Raw genomic sequence first — 13,295 nt, 5'->3', positions numbered from 1 at the left:
AAAAATAGAAACTTATTGCCTAGTGCAGTTTAATAGTGTTCTACATTTCACTAATTTGGGAGTAAGGAAAATAGCTGTTTGCTTTTAATTATTTATTTATTGTGAAAAATAACATATTCATAAAAAAAGCAATGCATTTCAAAGCACACACAACAATTAGTTATAGAACAGATTTCAGAGTTTGGTATGAGTTACAGATCCACAAATTTAGTTTTTCCTTCTAGCTGCTCTAAGACACTGGAGACTAAAAGAAATATCAATATATAATGATTCATTAGTCATATTCATTTGTTAAGTCCTATCTTCTCTGTTATAATTCACCTTCTCCATTGATCTTTCTCCTAATGTTTAGGGGTACCTGGGCTATGCCAATCCTATCTTTTTTATGTTGGAAAGGGCTGTCTATAATATAGGATACAGGGATGGAACTCATTGATGTTCTGGGGAAGCTGGCCTCTCTGGGAATTATCTTGTCTAGAAACAAGATAATTGTTTCTTTATCTGGAGGTTGTAGGTTTCTGGAAGGTAATCATAGTTCATGGAAACTTTATAGAATCTCAGATAGAGCCCTGTGTTTTCATTAGAGTTCACAAGAATGGTTTTGGTTGGGGTTTGGCAAACCATGGTAAATATCAATATCTAGCTGAAGCTTGCATAAGGGTAGCCTTCAGAGTAGCCTCCTGACTCTGTCTGAACTCTTTCAGCCACTGATACCTTGTATATTACAATTTTCCCCCTTTTGATCAGGAAGGCATTGTCAATTCCATGGTGTCAGGGCCAGGCTGATCCCTGGGAGTAATATCCCACATTACCAGAGGAACTTTCACCTCTGGATGTCATGTCAATGTAGAGAGATGGTAATGATTTCACTTGTGGAGTTGTGCTTAGAGAAAGAGAGAAAGAGAGAGAGAGATTGAGAGAAAGGAGAATGAGACCACATCTGCACAACAAAGGAGTTCTTCTGGAAGTAACTCTTAGGCATAACTATAGGTAGGCTTATCTTCTCCACTACATAAATAAGCTTCACAAGAGCAAGCCTCAAGATCAAAGGCTTGGCCTATTGATTTGGGAGTCCCTAATGTTTGATACAGCATCAGGGGCTTACATGGTGGTAAAGTTTTGTAGTTCTATATATTTTCTCCCATTCTTCAAGGAACTTTGCCAATACTTTTTAATTATGTTCTCAACATACTATGGGATATATCCAGGCATTACATTATGCTATACAGAATTGCAGCCCCCATTCCCATTCTGGGCTCCAGGTGTTTGGGTTGTTTAAACGATTTATCCAGACAGATTGAGACAGATTACATGCTGTAGAAAATTTAGGTTTTGGACAAAATAAACCTCTCTTCCTTTGGTCTCATAGAGTAGGTAAAGTTCTAAAATATAGACAATGTCCTCCTTACCCCTGTATTCTGATTTACCTTAGTCTTGACCTGGTAAGACTAAGGTAAATCAGACAAGACAAGTCTTGTCTCTAATCAAAACCTGATCTCTTTTTTCAGTTTCTTTCACAGCTGTTGTGTGTGACAATGCTGACTTTCAGTCCACAGAATTCCTACTCTGAGTCTTAGGTGTCACAAAGGTATTCAAAGTCCCAGAGAAATACCAGGTTATACATATATAACACAGCCTCTCAAAATCTAGAAATAATAATTACAGCTCTAGATTAAATGTGACTGTTATAAGAGCTTAAAAATCTAGGCTCCAATTTTGTTTTAAGTCTTTTCTAAATGAGACCATACAATATTTACTCTTTTGTTTCTGGCTTATTTTGCATCACATAGTGTCCCCTATGATCATTCCCATTGTTGCATGCCTCACAATTTCATTCTTTTCTGCTGCAGCATAATATTCGATCATATGTATATGCCACAGTTCACCATTTTACTTATCAGTCAGTGTATCCTTCAGCCACCTCTATCCATTGGGCATCATATATAATGTCTAAAGTCAACAGTCCATGTCTCACATTATCCTCCTTAGTGTAATCATCAACACTCTTAATTTTACACAATTTTCATTGCTCCCAAGAGAGAAATAACCATTAGATTCACCCTCACTAAATAGAAAGTCCAAACTTCCCCTTAACTTTGTCTTCCCCACCCCTAATTATTTACCTCTGGTATTGCTATGGCATTGTTAATGTCTTCTGTTAAACATCAACCATAGCATGCGATAGTAGTTTTCCTCCTATTCCCTAATATTTATTTACTGTTTGTACAAGATTGATATCTTTTAAGTAGTACATGCAAAAACTTATTTGTATTTATAGTGTTAATCGGTCGAATGTATGGCTCTATACAACCCCTTTCAATTACGTTCACATTCAATATGGCAGCATTACTTATAGACCTACGACTGAACTGCCTTCACTTCTATTCATTCCCTTACATTTAAGTTTAACCTCATTAGCTAACCATTCAGCCATCTCTAGCTTCTGTGTATCTCTAAGTCCCCTATATTCTGTATCATAAGTCTTTGAGTTTACTTTTACCAATGTCATAAAAGTGAAATCATACAGTATATATCCTTTTGTGTCTGGCTTATTTCACTCATTATTATGTCCTTAAGGTTCATCCATGTTGTCATATTCTTTAGGACATCATTTTGTCTTACTGCTGTGTAATATCCCACTATATGTGTATACCACATTAGGTTTATACATTCATCTAATGATGGGCATTTGGATTTTTTCCACCTTTTGGCAACTATAAATAATGCTGCTATGAACATCAGTGTGCAAATGTCTGTTTGTGTCACTGCTTTCAGATCTTCTGGGTATATACTGAGTAAGGGTATTGCCTGGTCATAGGGCAACTTGATATTTAGCTTTCTAAGGAATCACCAAACTGTATTCCATAGTGGCTGTACCATTGTACATTCCCATCAGCAGTGCATAAGTGCCCCAATTTCCCCACATCCTCTCCAACATTTGTAGTTTCCTGTCTGTTTAATAGCAGCCATTCCTATAGGTGTGACGTGGTATCTGCAGTCTTGATCTGCATTTCCCTTATAGCTAATGAAAATGAGCATCTCTTCATGTGCTCTTCAGGCATTTGTATTTGCTCTTTGGAAAAATGCCTATTCATATCTTTAGCCCATTTTATAATTGCGTTGTTTGTTCTTTTGTTGTTGAGCTGTATGATTTCTTTATGTATGCAGGATATCAAACCTTTATCCAATATGTAATTTCCAAATATTTTTTTTCCCATTGAGAGTTGACTGCCTCTTCACCTTCTGACAAAATCTTTTGAGGCAAAAGTCTTTTGATTTTTAGGAGTTCCCACTTTTCTATTTTTCCTTTCATTGCTTGTGCTTTGGGTGTAGTTTAGAAAGCTACCTCCTATTACTAGCGCTTAAAGATGTTTCCTTATATTTTTTTCTAGGAGTTTTATGATACTGGTTCTTATATTTAGGTCTTTGATCCACTTTGAGTTAATTTTTGTATAGGGTGTAAGGTAAGAGTCCTCTTTCATTCTTTTGATTATTGATATCCAGTTCTCTCATGTCCATTTATTGAAAAGATTATTTTGTCCTAGTTAAGTGGATTTGGGGGCCTTGTTGAAGATCAGCTGACTTAGATTTGGTGGTCTGTTTCCACGTTCTTGATTCAATTCCATCATATCTGTCTTGTGCCAGTACCATGCTATTTTGACCACCGTGGCTTTATAATAAGCTTTAAAATCAAGAAGTATTAATACTCCTACTTTCTTTTTCTTTTTAGGATATTTTAAGCTTTTCAAGTCCTCTTTTCCTTCCAAATGAACTTGATAACTAGCTTTTCCAACAAAGTAGGTTGTTGAAACTTTGATTATTATTGTATTGGATCTTTAGGTCAATTTGGGTAGAATTGACTTAACTACATTTAACCTTCCTGTCTATGAGGAATAGATATGAATATCTTTCCACTTATTAAGATCTTCTTTGATTTCTTTTAACAATGTTATGTTGTTTTCTGTGTACAGGTCCTTTACATCCCTGGTTAAGTTTATTCCTAGATACTTGATTCTTTTAGTTGCTGTTTTGAGTGGATTTTTCTTCTTAATTATCTCCTCAGATAAGTCATTGCTCCTGTATAGAAACATCACTAATTTTTGAACTTTAACCTTATATCCCACAACCTTGGTTAATTTATTTATTAGCTCAAGAAGATTTGTCATAAATTTCTCAGGATTTTTCAAGTATAGTTTCATGTCATCTGAAAATAATGAAAATTTACTTTCTCCTTTTCAATTTGGATGCCTGTTATTTCTTTTTCATGCCTGATTGCTCTAGCTAGAACTTCTAGTACAGTGTTGAATAATAGCAGAGATGGAGGGTGTGTTGGCCTGAATCTGTGGTGGACCCCAGAAAAGCCATGCCTTTTGATCCTCATTCAACATTGCTTGGTGGGAGCATTTTGATTGTTTCCATGAAGATGTGACCCACCCAAATGTGGATGGTAACTTTTGATTAGATAATTTCCATGGAGGTGTGTCTCCACCCACTGAAGGTGGAGTTGCTTGCTGGAATCCTTTAAAAGAGGGAACATTTTGGAGAGAGTCCCCTTTTTTGATAGAGCCATGAGAAAGCCAGCAGACACCACCGTGTTTGCCATGTGCCCTTCCAGCTGAGAGAGAAACATTGAACATTGTCAGCCTTCTTGAACCAAGGTATCTTTCCCTGGATGCCTTAAATTGGACATTTCTATAGACTGTTTTAATTGGGACATTTTCTCGGCCTTAGAACTGTAAACTAGCAACACATTAAATTCCTCTTCTTAAAAGCCATTATGTTTCTGTTATATTGCATTCCAGCAGCTAGTAAACTAGAACAGAGGGCATCCTTGTATCATTCCTGATCTCAGGAGGAAGGCTTTCAGTTTCCTACCACTCAGTATGATGCTGGCTATCAGTTTTTCATATATGCCTTTTATCATATTGAGGAAATTTCCTTTAATCCCTACCTTTTGAAGTTTTTGTCTGAAAAGGATGTTGAATGTTGAATGTTTTTTCAGGGTCAATCAAGATGATCATGTGATTTTCCCTTTTGATTTATTAATGTACTTTATTTAATTGATTGATTTTCTTGTGTTGAACCACCCATGCATTCCTGGTATAAACCCCACTTGGTCATGGTGTATAATTCTCTTAATGTGTCATTGGATTCAATTTGCTAGTATTTTGTTGAAAGTTTTTCCATCTCTATTCAGTAGTGAGATTGGCCTGAAGTTTTCCTCATATAGCATCACTACCTGCTTTTGGTATTAGAGTAATGTTAGCTTCATAAAATAAGTTAGGTTATGTTCCTTTCCCCTCATTTTTTGGAATAGTTTGAGGAGGATTGGTAGTTCTTTTTGGAATGTTTGATTAAATTCTCCTATGAAACCATTTGGCCCTGAGTTTTACTTTGTAGGAAGTTTTTTTTTGTTCATTTGTTTTGCTTCTGTGTGTGTTTTTTAAAAATACTTTTATTGAGAAATCTTCACACACTTATGTTTTATACATGATGTACAACCAGTGGCCCACAATATCATCACATAATTGTGAGTTCATCACCATTATCACTTTTTAGAACATTTACATCACTCCAGAAAAAGGAAAAAGAAAAAGCTCATACGTACCTTACACCTTACCCTTCCCTCTCATGGATCACTACTATTTCTATTACCCAATTTATTTTACTCTTCATCCCCCTATTATTTATTTATCTTTACTTTTTACTCATCTTACCACCCTGGATAAAACGGGCATTAGACACAAGGTTTTCACAGTCACAGAGTCACATTGTAAACATTATATCTTTACAAAGTTGTCTTCAAGAATCAAGGCTGCTGGAACACAGTTCAACAGTTTCAGATACTTCTCTCCAGCCACTCAAATACACCAGAAACTAAAAAGGGACATCTACATAATCCATAAGAATAACCTCCAGGATAAACTCACAACTCTGTTTGAAATCTCTCAGCCACTGAAACTTTATTTTGTCTCATTTCTCTCTTCCCCTTTTTGGTCTAGAAGCATTTTTCAATATCTTAATGCTGGGTCCTGGTTTTCCCAGGATTTCTGTCCCATTGCTGAGGAGATTTACACCCCTGGGAGTCATGTCCCATGTAAGAGGGAAGGAAGTGAGCTCACCTGCTGTGGCTTAGAGAGAGAGGCCACATCTGAGCAACAAAAGAGGTTCTTTGGGGGGAGTTCCAGTTTGCTAGCTGCAAGAATGCATTATAACAGAAATGGAATGGCTTTTACAAGGGGGAAATTTATTAAGTTGTAAGTTTACAGTTCTAAGGCTGTGAAAAATGTCCCAATTAAAGCAAGTCTTTAAAAATACCCAAATTAAGGCACCAACAAGAGGTTACCTTCACTCAAGAAAGGCTGATGAAGTTCAGGATTTCAGTCTCAACCAGAAAGGTACATGCAAACATGGTGACATCTGCTAGCTTTCTCTGCAGGCTTCTTGTTTCATGAAGCTCCCCTTGAGACATTTTCCTTTTTCAGCTCCAAAGGTCTCTGGCTATGAGGGCTCTGTGGTTCTCAGGGCTTTGTGTCTCTCTCCAAAATGTTTCCTCTTTTAAAGCATTCCAGTAAACTAATCAAGACCCACATGGAATGGGTGGACTCACATCTCCCTCAAATCAAATTGGGGTGTCACATCTCTGTGGAGATAATCTAATCAAGTTTCCACCCCACAGAGCTGAATAGAGATTAAAAGAAATGTCTACCTCCACAAGATGTATCTGGATTAAAACATGGCTTTTATAGGGTGCATAATCCTTTCAAGCTAGAACAGGGGTTGACTCTTAGGCCTAATTTTAAGTAGGCTTAGCCTATCCTTTGTAGGAATAAGTTTCATGTGGGCAAAGCCCAGGATCAAGGACTTGGTCTATTGATTTGGTTGTCTCCACTGCTTGGGAGTATATCAGAAATTCTCCAAATGGAGAAGTTGACTATTTCCTCCTTTCTTCCCAGTCTGCCAGGGGTTCTTTGCAAATATTTCATTAAATTAGGAAATGGACTAATTTTCCCTCAAATAAACATCTTTCCCTTTAGTCTCACACAAAAGTTGAAGTTTTAAAATATGGACGATATCATCCTTTACCCTGTATTCTGCTATACCTTAGTCCTATCCAGATCAACTTCATTCATATCTCTACTCAAAGTCTGATCACTTTTTCAACTTTTAAATAGTTCCTTTATGGGGTACTGCTGACTTTCATATCTTCAGAGCCTTAACTCTGAGTCTCAGGTGCCACATCAATACCTGAAGTTTCTGGGAATGGCTGTTATATATAAACAGCTCAGTATTTCAGAATTTAGAATTATCAGTTACACCTCTTGAATATATGTGACTGCTGTAAACAATCTAGGACCCTTTATAATAGACCCCAGTCTGATAACCTATGCTCTTGACTTAAGTTCACTGAATTTTTATATTATAGTTAGTCCATACGATTGTGGCACAATATTTCTATTTTTGTTTCTGACATTTCATTAACATTCATCCCTTAAGGTTCATTCACCTAGTTGTGTGCCTCACAACTTTGTTCCTTCTTGTAGGTGGTCAGTAGTTCATTGTATGTATACACCATGGTTCTCCCTTCCATTCCTCAATCATTGTACCCTTAGGCTACCTCCATTCATTGTGGATCAGGAACACTGCAGCCATAAACAGCAGTGTGCAAATGTCTGTTCATGTCCCTACACTCAATTGTAGAAAGATTTTAAATGACTGATGAATCTCTTTAGTTGTGATTATTTTGTCAAGCTCTTCTATTTCTTCTCAAGTCAGTGTATCTTGTTTGTGTGTTTTTAGTAATCTGTCCATTTCATCTAAATTGTCTAGTTTGTTGGTGTGTAGTTGTTCATAGTATCCTCTTATTATTTTTTTAAATTTCTTTGAGGTCCATAGTTTTAATGCCTCTCTCATTTCTAATTTTTTTTATTCTCTCTTTTTTACTTTGTCAGCCTAGCTAGGGGTCCATTGATTTTATTGATTTTCTCAAAAAACCAACTTTTGGTTTTATTGATTCTTTCTATTTTTTGTTTTCTAATTCATTTAATCCTGCTTTAATCTTTGTTATTTCTCCTCTTCTACTTTCTTTGGGATTAGTTTGCTGTTCCTTTTCTAGTTCCTCCAGATGAGCAGTTAAGTCCTAGAATTTTGCTGATCTTTTTTTTTTTAACTTTTTAAAATGCAATTGTATTGAGGTATAATCACAAACCATACAATCCATTGAAAGTATGTCATCAGTGGTTCCCCGTATCACATAGTTGTGCAATCATTACCACAATCCATTTTAGATGTTTATATTACTTGAATAATAATAATATAAAATAAATTTTAAAATTCTGTACTTTTTATACCCCATTTTCTTTTTTTTAAATTTTTATTGACAAAATGACATACAAACACAAACATTCTTTTTTTAAATACAATTTTATTGAGATACACTCACACACCATTCAGACCATATGAAGTATACAATCACTGTCTCACACTGTCATCACATAGTTATGCATATATCCCTATGATCAATTTTGGAACATTTCATTACTCCAGAAAGGAAATTAAAATGAAAAATAAAACCCAAATCCTCCCATACTGCTTATCCCCCCACCCCATTGACTGATAGTACACCAATGTTGTGGTACATTTGTTAACTGTTAATGAAAGAATATTAAAAGACTACTGTTAACCATAGTGCATGGTTAACAAAACATTCTTAACATACAAATATTCCATACATGGTATACAATCATGGCTTACAATGTCATCACATAGTAGTATACTCATCACCATGATAATTTTTTAGAACATTTGCATCACTCAAGAAAAAGAAATAAAAAGAAAAAAGAAAAAACTCTTACATACCATACCCTTTACCTCTCCCTCTCATTGACCACTAGTATTTCCATCTACCCAATATATTTTAACCTTTGTTCCTACTATTATTTATTTCTTTATTCATGTTTTTTACTTATCTGTCCATACCCTACATAAAGGGAACATCAGACACAAGATTTTCACAGTCACACAGTCACATTGTAAATGTTATATCTTTATACAATGATCTTCAAGAAACAAGGCTACTGGAGAACAGTTCTAAAGTTTCATGCATTTCCCTTTAGCCACTCAAATACACCATAAACTGAAAAGGATATCTATATAATGCATAATAATAACCTCCAGGATAACCTCTCTACTCTGAAATCTCTCAACCATTGACACTTTATTTTGTATCTTTTCTCTCTTTCCCCTTTTGGTCAAGAAGATTTTCTCAATCCATTAAGGCTGAGTCCCAGCTTATTCTAGGATTTCTGTCCTATGTGGCCAGGGAGGTTTACACCTCTGAAAGTCATGTCCCATGTAGAGAGGGGGAGGGCAGTGACTTTGCTTGCCATGTTGGCTGAGAGTGAGAGAGGCCACATCTGAGCAACAAAAGAGGTTCTCTGGAGGTGACTCTTAGGCTTATTTTTAAGTAGGCTTAGCCTGTCCTTTGTGGGGATAAGTTTCATAGTAACAATCCCCAATATTGAGAACTCAACCTATTGATTTGGTTGTCCCTACTGCTTGTGAAAATATCAGGAATTTTCCAAATGGGGAAGTTGAATTTTCCCCCTTTATCCCCATACCCCCAAGGGGACTTTGCAAATATTTCACTGTTCAAATCTCTCTGGGATTTATTGGGGCATCATACTAATCTGGACAAACCTATAAAATCTCATGCCATATTCCAGATTCCATGTACTTATGGTGTTCAATTAACCTGGGGATGGTAATGATTTCACTTTCAGAGTAGGGTTCAGAGAGAGTGAGACCACATCTGAGCAATGAGAGGTCCTCCAGAAGTAACTCTTAATCATACCTATAGGTGGGCTAAGCTTCTCTACTACCTGTATAAGCTTCACAACAGTAAGCCTCAAGAGGAAGGGCTTGGACTATTGATTTGAATGTCCCTAATGTTAGACACAGTATCAGGGGATTTCCTGATGGTGAATTTTAATAGTTCCATATTTTTCTCCCATCCCTTGAGGGACTTTGTCAATACTTTTGATTATCTGCTTAATATATTCTAGGGTGTATCCAGGCATTACATTAAACTATACAGAATTAAAGGCCCTCATTCTTATTCTGGGCTCCCTGTGTTTCAATTGTTCAAATGATTTATCTAGACAGGTTGAATTAGATTATGTGCTACAGAAAATTTAGGTTCCAGACAAAATAAACCTTTCTTCCTTTGGTCTCAAAGAGTAGGTGTGGTTCTAAAATATAGACCATGTCTTCCTTATGCCTATGTTCTGAATTATCTTAATCCCAATCTGATTGTCCTCATTCTTATCTCTAAATACCATGTTATAAATATATAAAACAGTTTCTCAAAACCCAGAAATAATAATTACCACTCTGGGCTAAATGTGTCTGCTATAATTTACAATACAGGCCCCTGTTTTCTTGTAAGCATTTTCTAAAGGAGATCATATAATAATTGTTCTTTCACTTCTGGCTTAATTTGCCTCACCAATGTCCCACAGGTTCATTCACATCATTGTATGCCTCACAACTTTGTTCCTTTTTGTAGCAGCACAATATTCAATCATATGTATACACCATCATTTGCCAATCTAGTTTTCAGTCACTGCATCCTTCAGCCACCTGCATTCATTAGACATCATATATAATGCCCCAAATCCACAGTTCATCAATACTCTCATTTTTAGATAATTTCATTGTTTCCAAGAGAAAGATAACCAATAAACACACCCTCACCAAGTAGGAAATCTAAATGTCCCTTAACTGTTGTCCCTCCCCCCATTATTCACCCTTGCTGTTGCTGTGGTACTGCTGATGTTTTCTTGTTAAACATTGCCCATAGCATGCAATAGCTGTTTTGCCCTGTACCCTGGACTTAAACACTCTTTGTGCATGAATCATGCCTTTGATGTAATTCTTGCAAGAATGTATTAATGTTTCTATTGTTAATCAGTGGGACACATAGGTCTATACAACCCCTTTCAATCTTGTTCATCTTTAATATGGTAATGTTACTTATAGACCCACTAGAGAACTGCCTTCACTTCTATCTATTCCCTTACTTTGGAGTTCAACTACATTAGCTAATGGTTCACACATCTGTAGCTTCTGTGTATCTCTAAGTCCCTGTATTCTGTATCACAAGCCTCTGATACCTTACCATGGTCATAAAAGCAGAGTCATACAGTATCTATCCTTTTGTGTCTGATTTATTTCACTCAGCATTATGTCCTCAAGGCTTATCCATCTTGTCTTGTCATATGCTTCAGAATGTCATTTCATCTTACTGCTGCATAATATTCCATTATATGTATATACCATATTTTGTTAATCTACTTGTGCTGGTTTGAAAGGATGTATGTACCCTAGAAAAACTATGTTTTAATCCTAATCCCATTTTGTAAAGTCAGCCATTTCTTCTAATTCCTGTTTGGTACTCTATGTTTGAAACTTTAATTAGATCATTTCCCTGGAAATGTGACTCAATCAAGAGTGGTTGTTAAACTGGATTAGATGGAGATGTGTCTCCCCCCATTCTAGGTGAATCTTGTTTATTTTACTGGAACCCTTTAAAAAGAGGAACATTTTGGAGAAAGGAGAATCAGAGACAGTAAAGCAGGACAATAAAAAATGCTACAGAATCATGAAACAGAGAGTCCACTGGCCAGCGACTTTTGGAGATGAAGAAGGAAAATGCCTCCCAAGGAGCTGGAGAGGAAGCTAGCAGATGATGTCATGCTTGCCATGTGCCCTTCCAGCCAAGAGAGAAACCCTGACCACATTCGCCATGTGCCTTTCTGCTTGAGAGAGACACCCTGAAGTTCTCAGCCTTCTTGAATCAAGGTATATTTCCCTGGATGCCTTGATTTGGACATTTCTATAGACTTGCTTTAATTGGGACACTTTCTTGGCCTTAGAACTGTAAACTTGTAACTTATTAAATCCCCTTCAAAAAACCATTTGATTTCTGGCATATGGCATTCTGGCAGCTAGCAAACTAGAACAACAGTCATCTGTTGTTGGGCATTTGAATTATTCCCATCTTTTGGTGATTGTGAATAATGCTGCTATGAATATTGGTGTGCATATGTCTTTTTGTGTCACTGCTTTCTGCTCTTCTGGGTATATGCCAAGTAGTGCTATTGCTGGATCACAGGGCAATTTGATATTTAGTTTCTTAAGGATGCACCAAACTGTCTTCCATAGCAGCTGTACCATTATACCTTCCCACCAACAGTGCATAAATGTCCCAATTTCTCCACATCCTCTCCAACATTTATAGTTTACTGTTTGTTTAATAACAGCCATTCTTATAGGTGTAAAATGGTATCTCATCATAGTCTTGATCTGCATTTCCTTATAGCTAATGAAAATGAGCATCTCTTCATGTGCTTTTGGGGCATCTGTATTTGCTTTTCAGAAAAATGCCTATTCATATCTTTAGCCCACTTTTTAAACTGGGTTGTTTGTTCTTTTATTGTTGAGTGTATAATTTCTTTATGTATACAGGATACATAAAGAATGTATCCTTTGTCCAGTGTGTGATTTCCAAATATTTTCTCCCATTGAATTGACTGCCTATTCACCTTTTGACAAAGTCTTATAAGGCAAAAAAGCATTTGATTTTGAGGAGTTCCCATTTATCTATCTTTTTCTTTTGTTACCTTTTTTCTTCTTTTTATTGTAGGCATTTAGGGCAATAAATTTCCCTCTCAGCACTGCCCTTGCCACATCCCATAAGTTCTGAAATGTCATATTCTCATTTTCATTCATCTGAAGACAGTTACCAATTTATCTAGCAATTTATTCTTTGGCCAACTGGTTGTTTAAAGTGTGTTATTTAATTTCCACATATTTGTGAAAAGTTCTGACTTTTTGGTGTTTATTGATTTCCAGCTTCATTCCATTGTGATCAGTGAAAGTGCTTTGAATGATTTCAATCTTTAAAAATTCATAAAGACTCATTTTGCATCCCAGCACATGATCTATCCTGGAGAATGCCCCATGAACCACTAGAGAAGAATGCATTTCCTGGCATTTGGTGGTGTAATAATCTATATGTTTGTTAGGTCTAATTCATTTATCAAATTGTTTAAGTTCTGTATTTCCTTGTTGATCCTCTGTCTGGTTGTTCTTTCTATAGAGGAGAATGGTGTATTGAAATGTCACTTTACTATTTTTAAAACATCTATTGCTCCCTTCAGTTTTTCCAGTGTTTGCCTCATGTACCTTGAAGCTCCTTGATTGAGAGCGAAAACATTTATGATTTTTATTTC

Source organism: Tamandua tetradactyla, chromosome 7 (genome assembly GCF_023851605.1).
Source record: "Tamandua tetradactyla isolate mTamTet1 chromosome 7, mTamTet1.pri, whole genome shotgun sequence".
Taxonomy (NCBI): domain Eukaryota; kingdom Metazoa; phylum Chordata; class Mammalia; order Pilosa; family Myrmecophagidae; genus Tamandua; species Tamandua tetradactyla.
Note: the sequence above shows the minus strand (reverse complement) of the source record.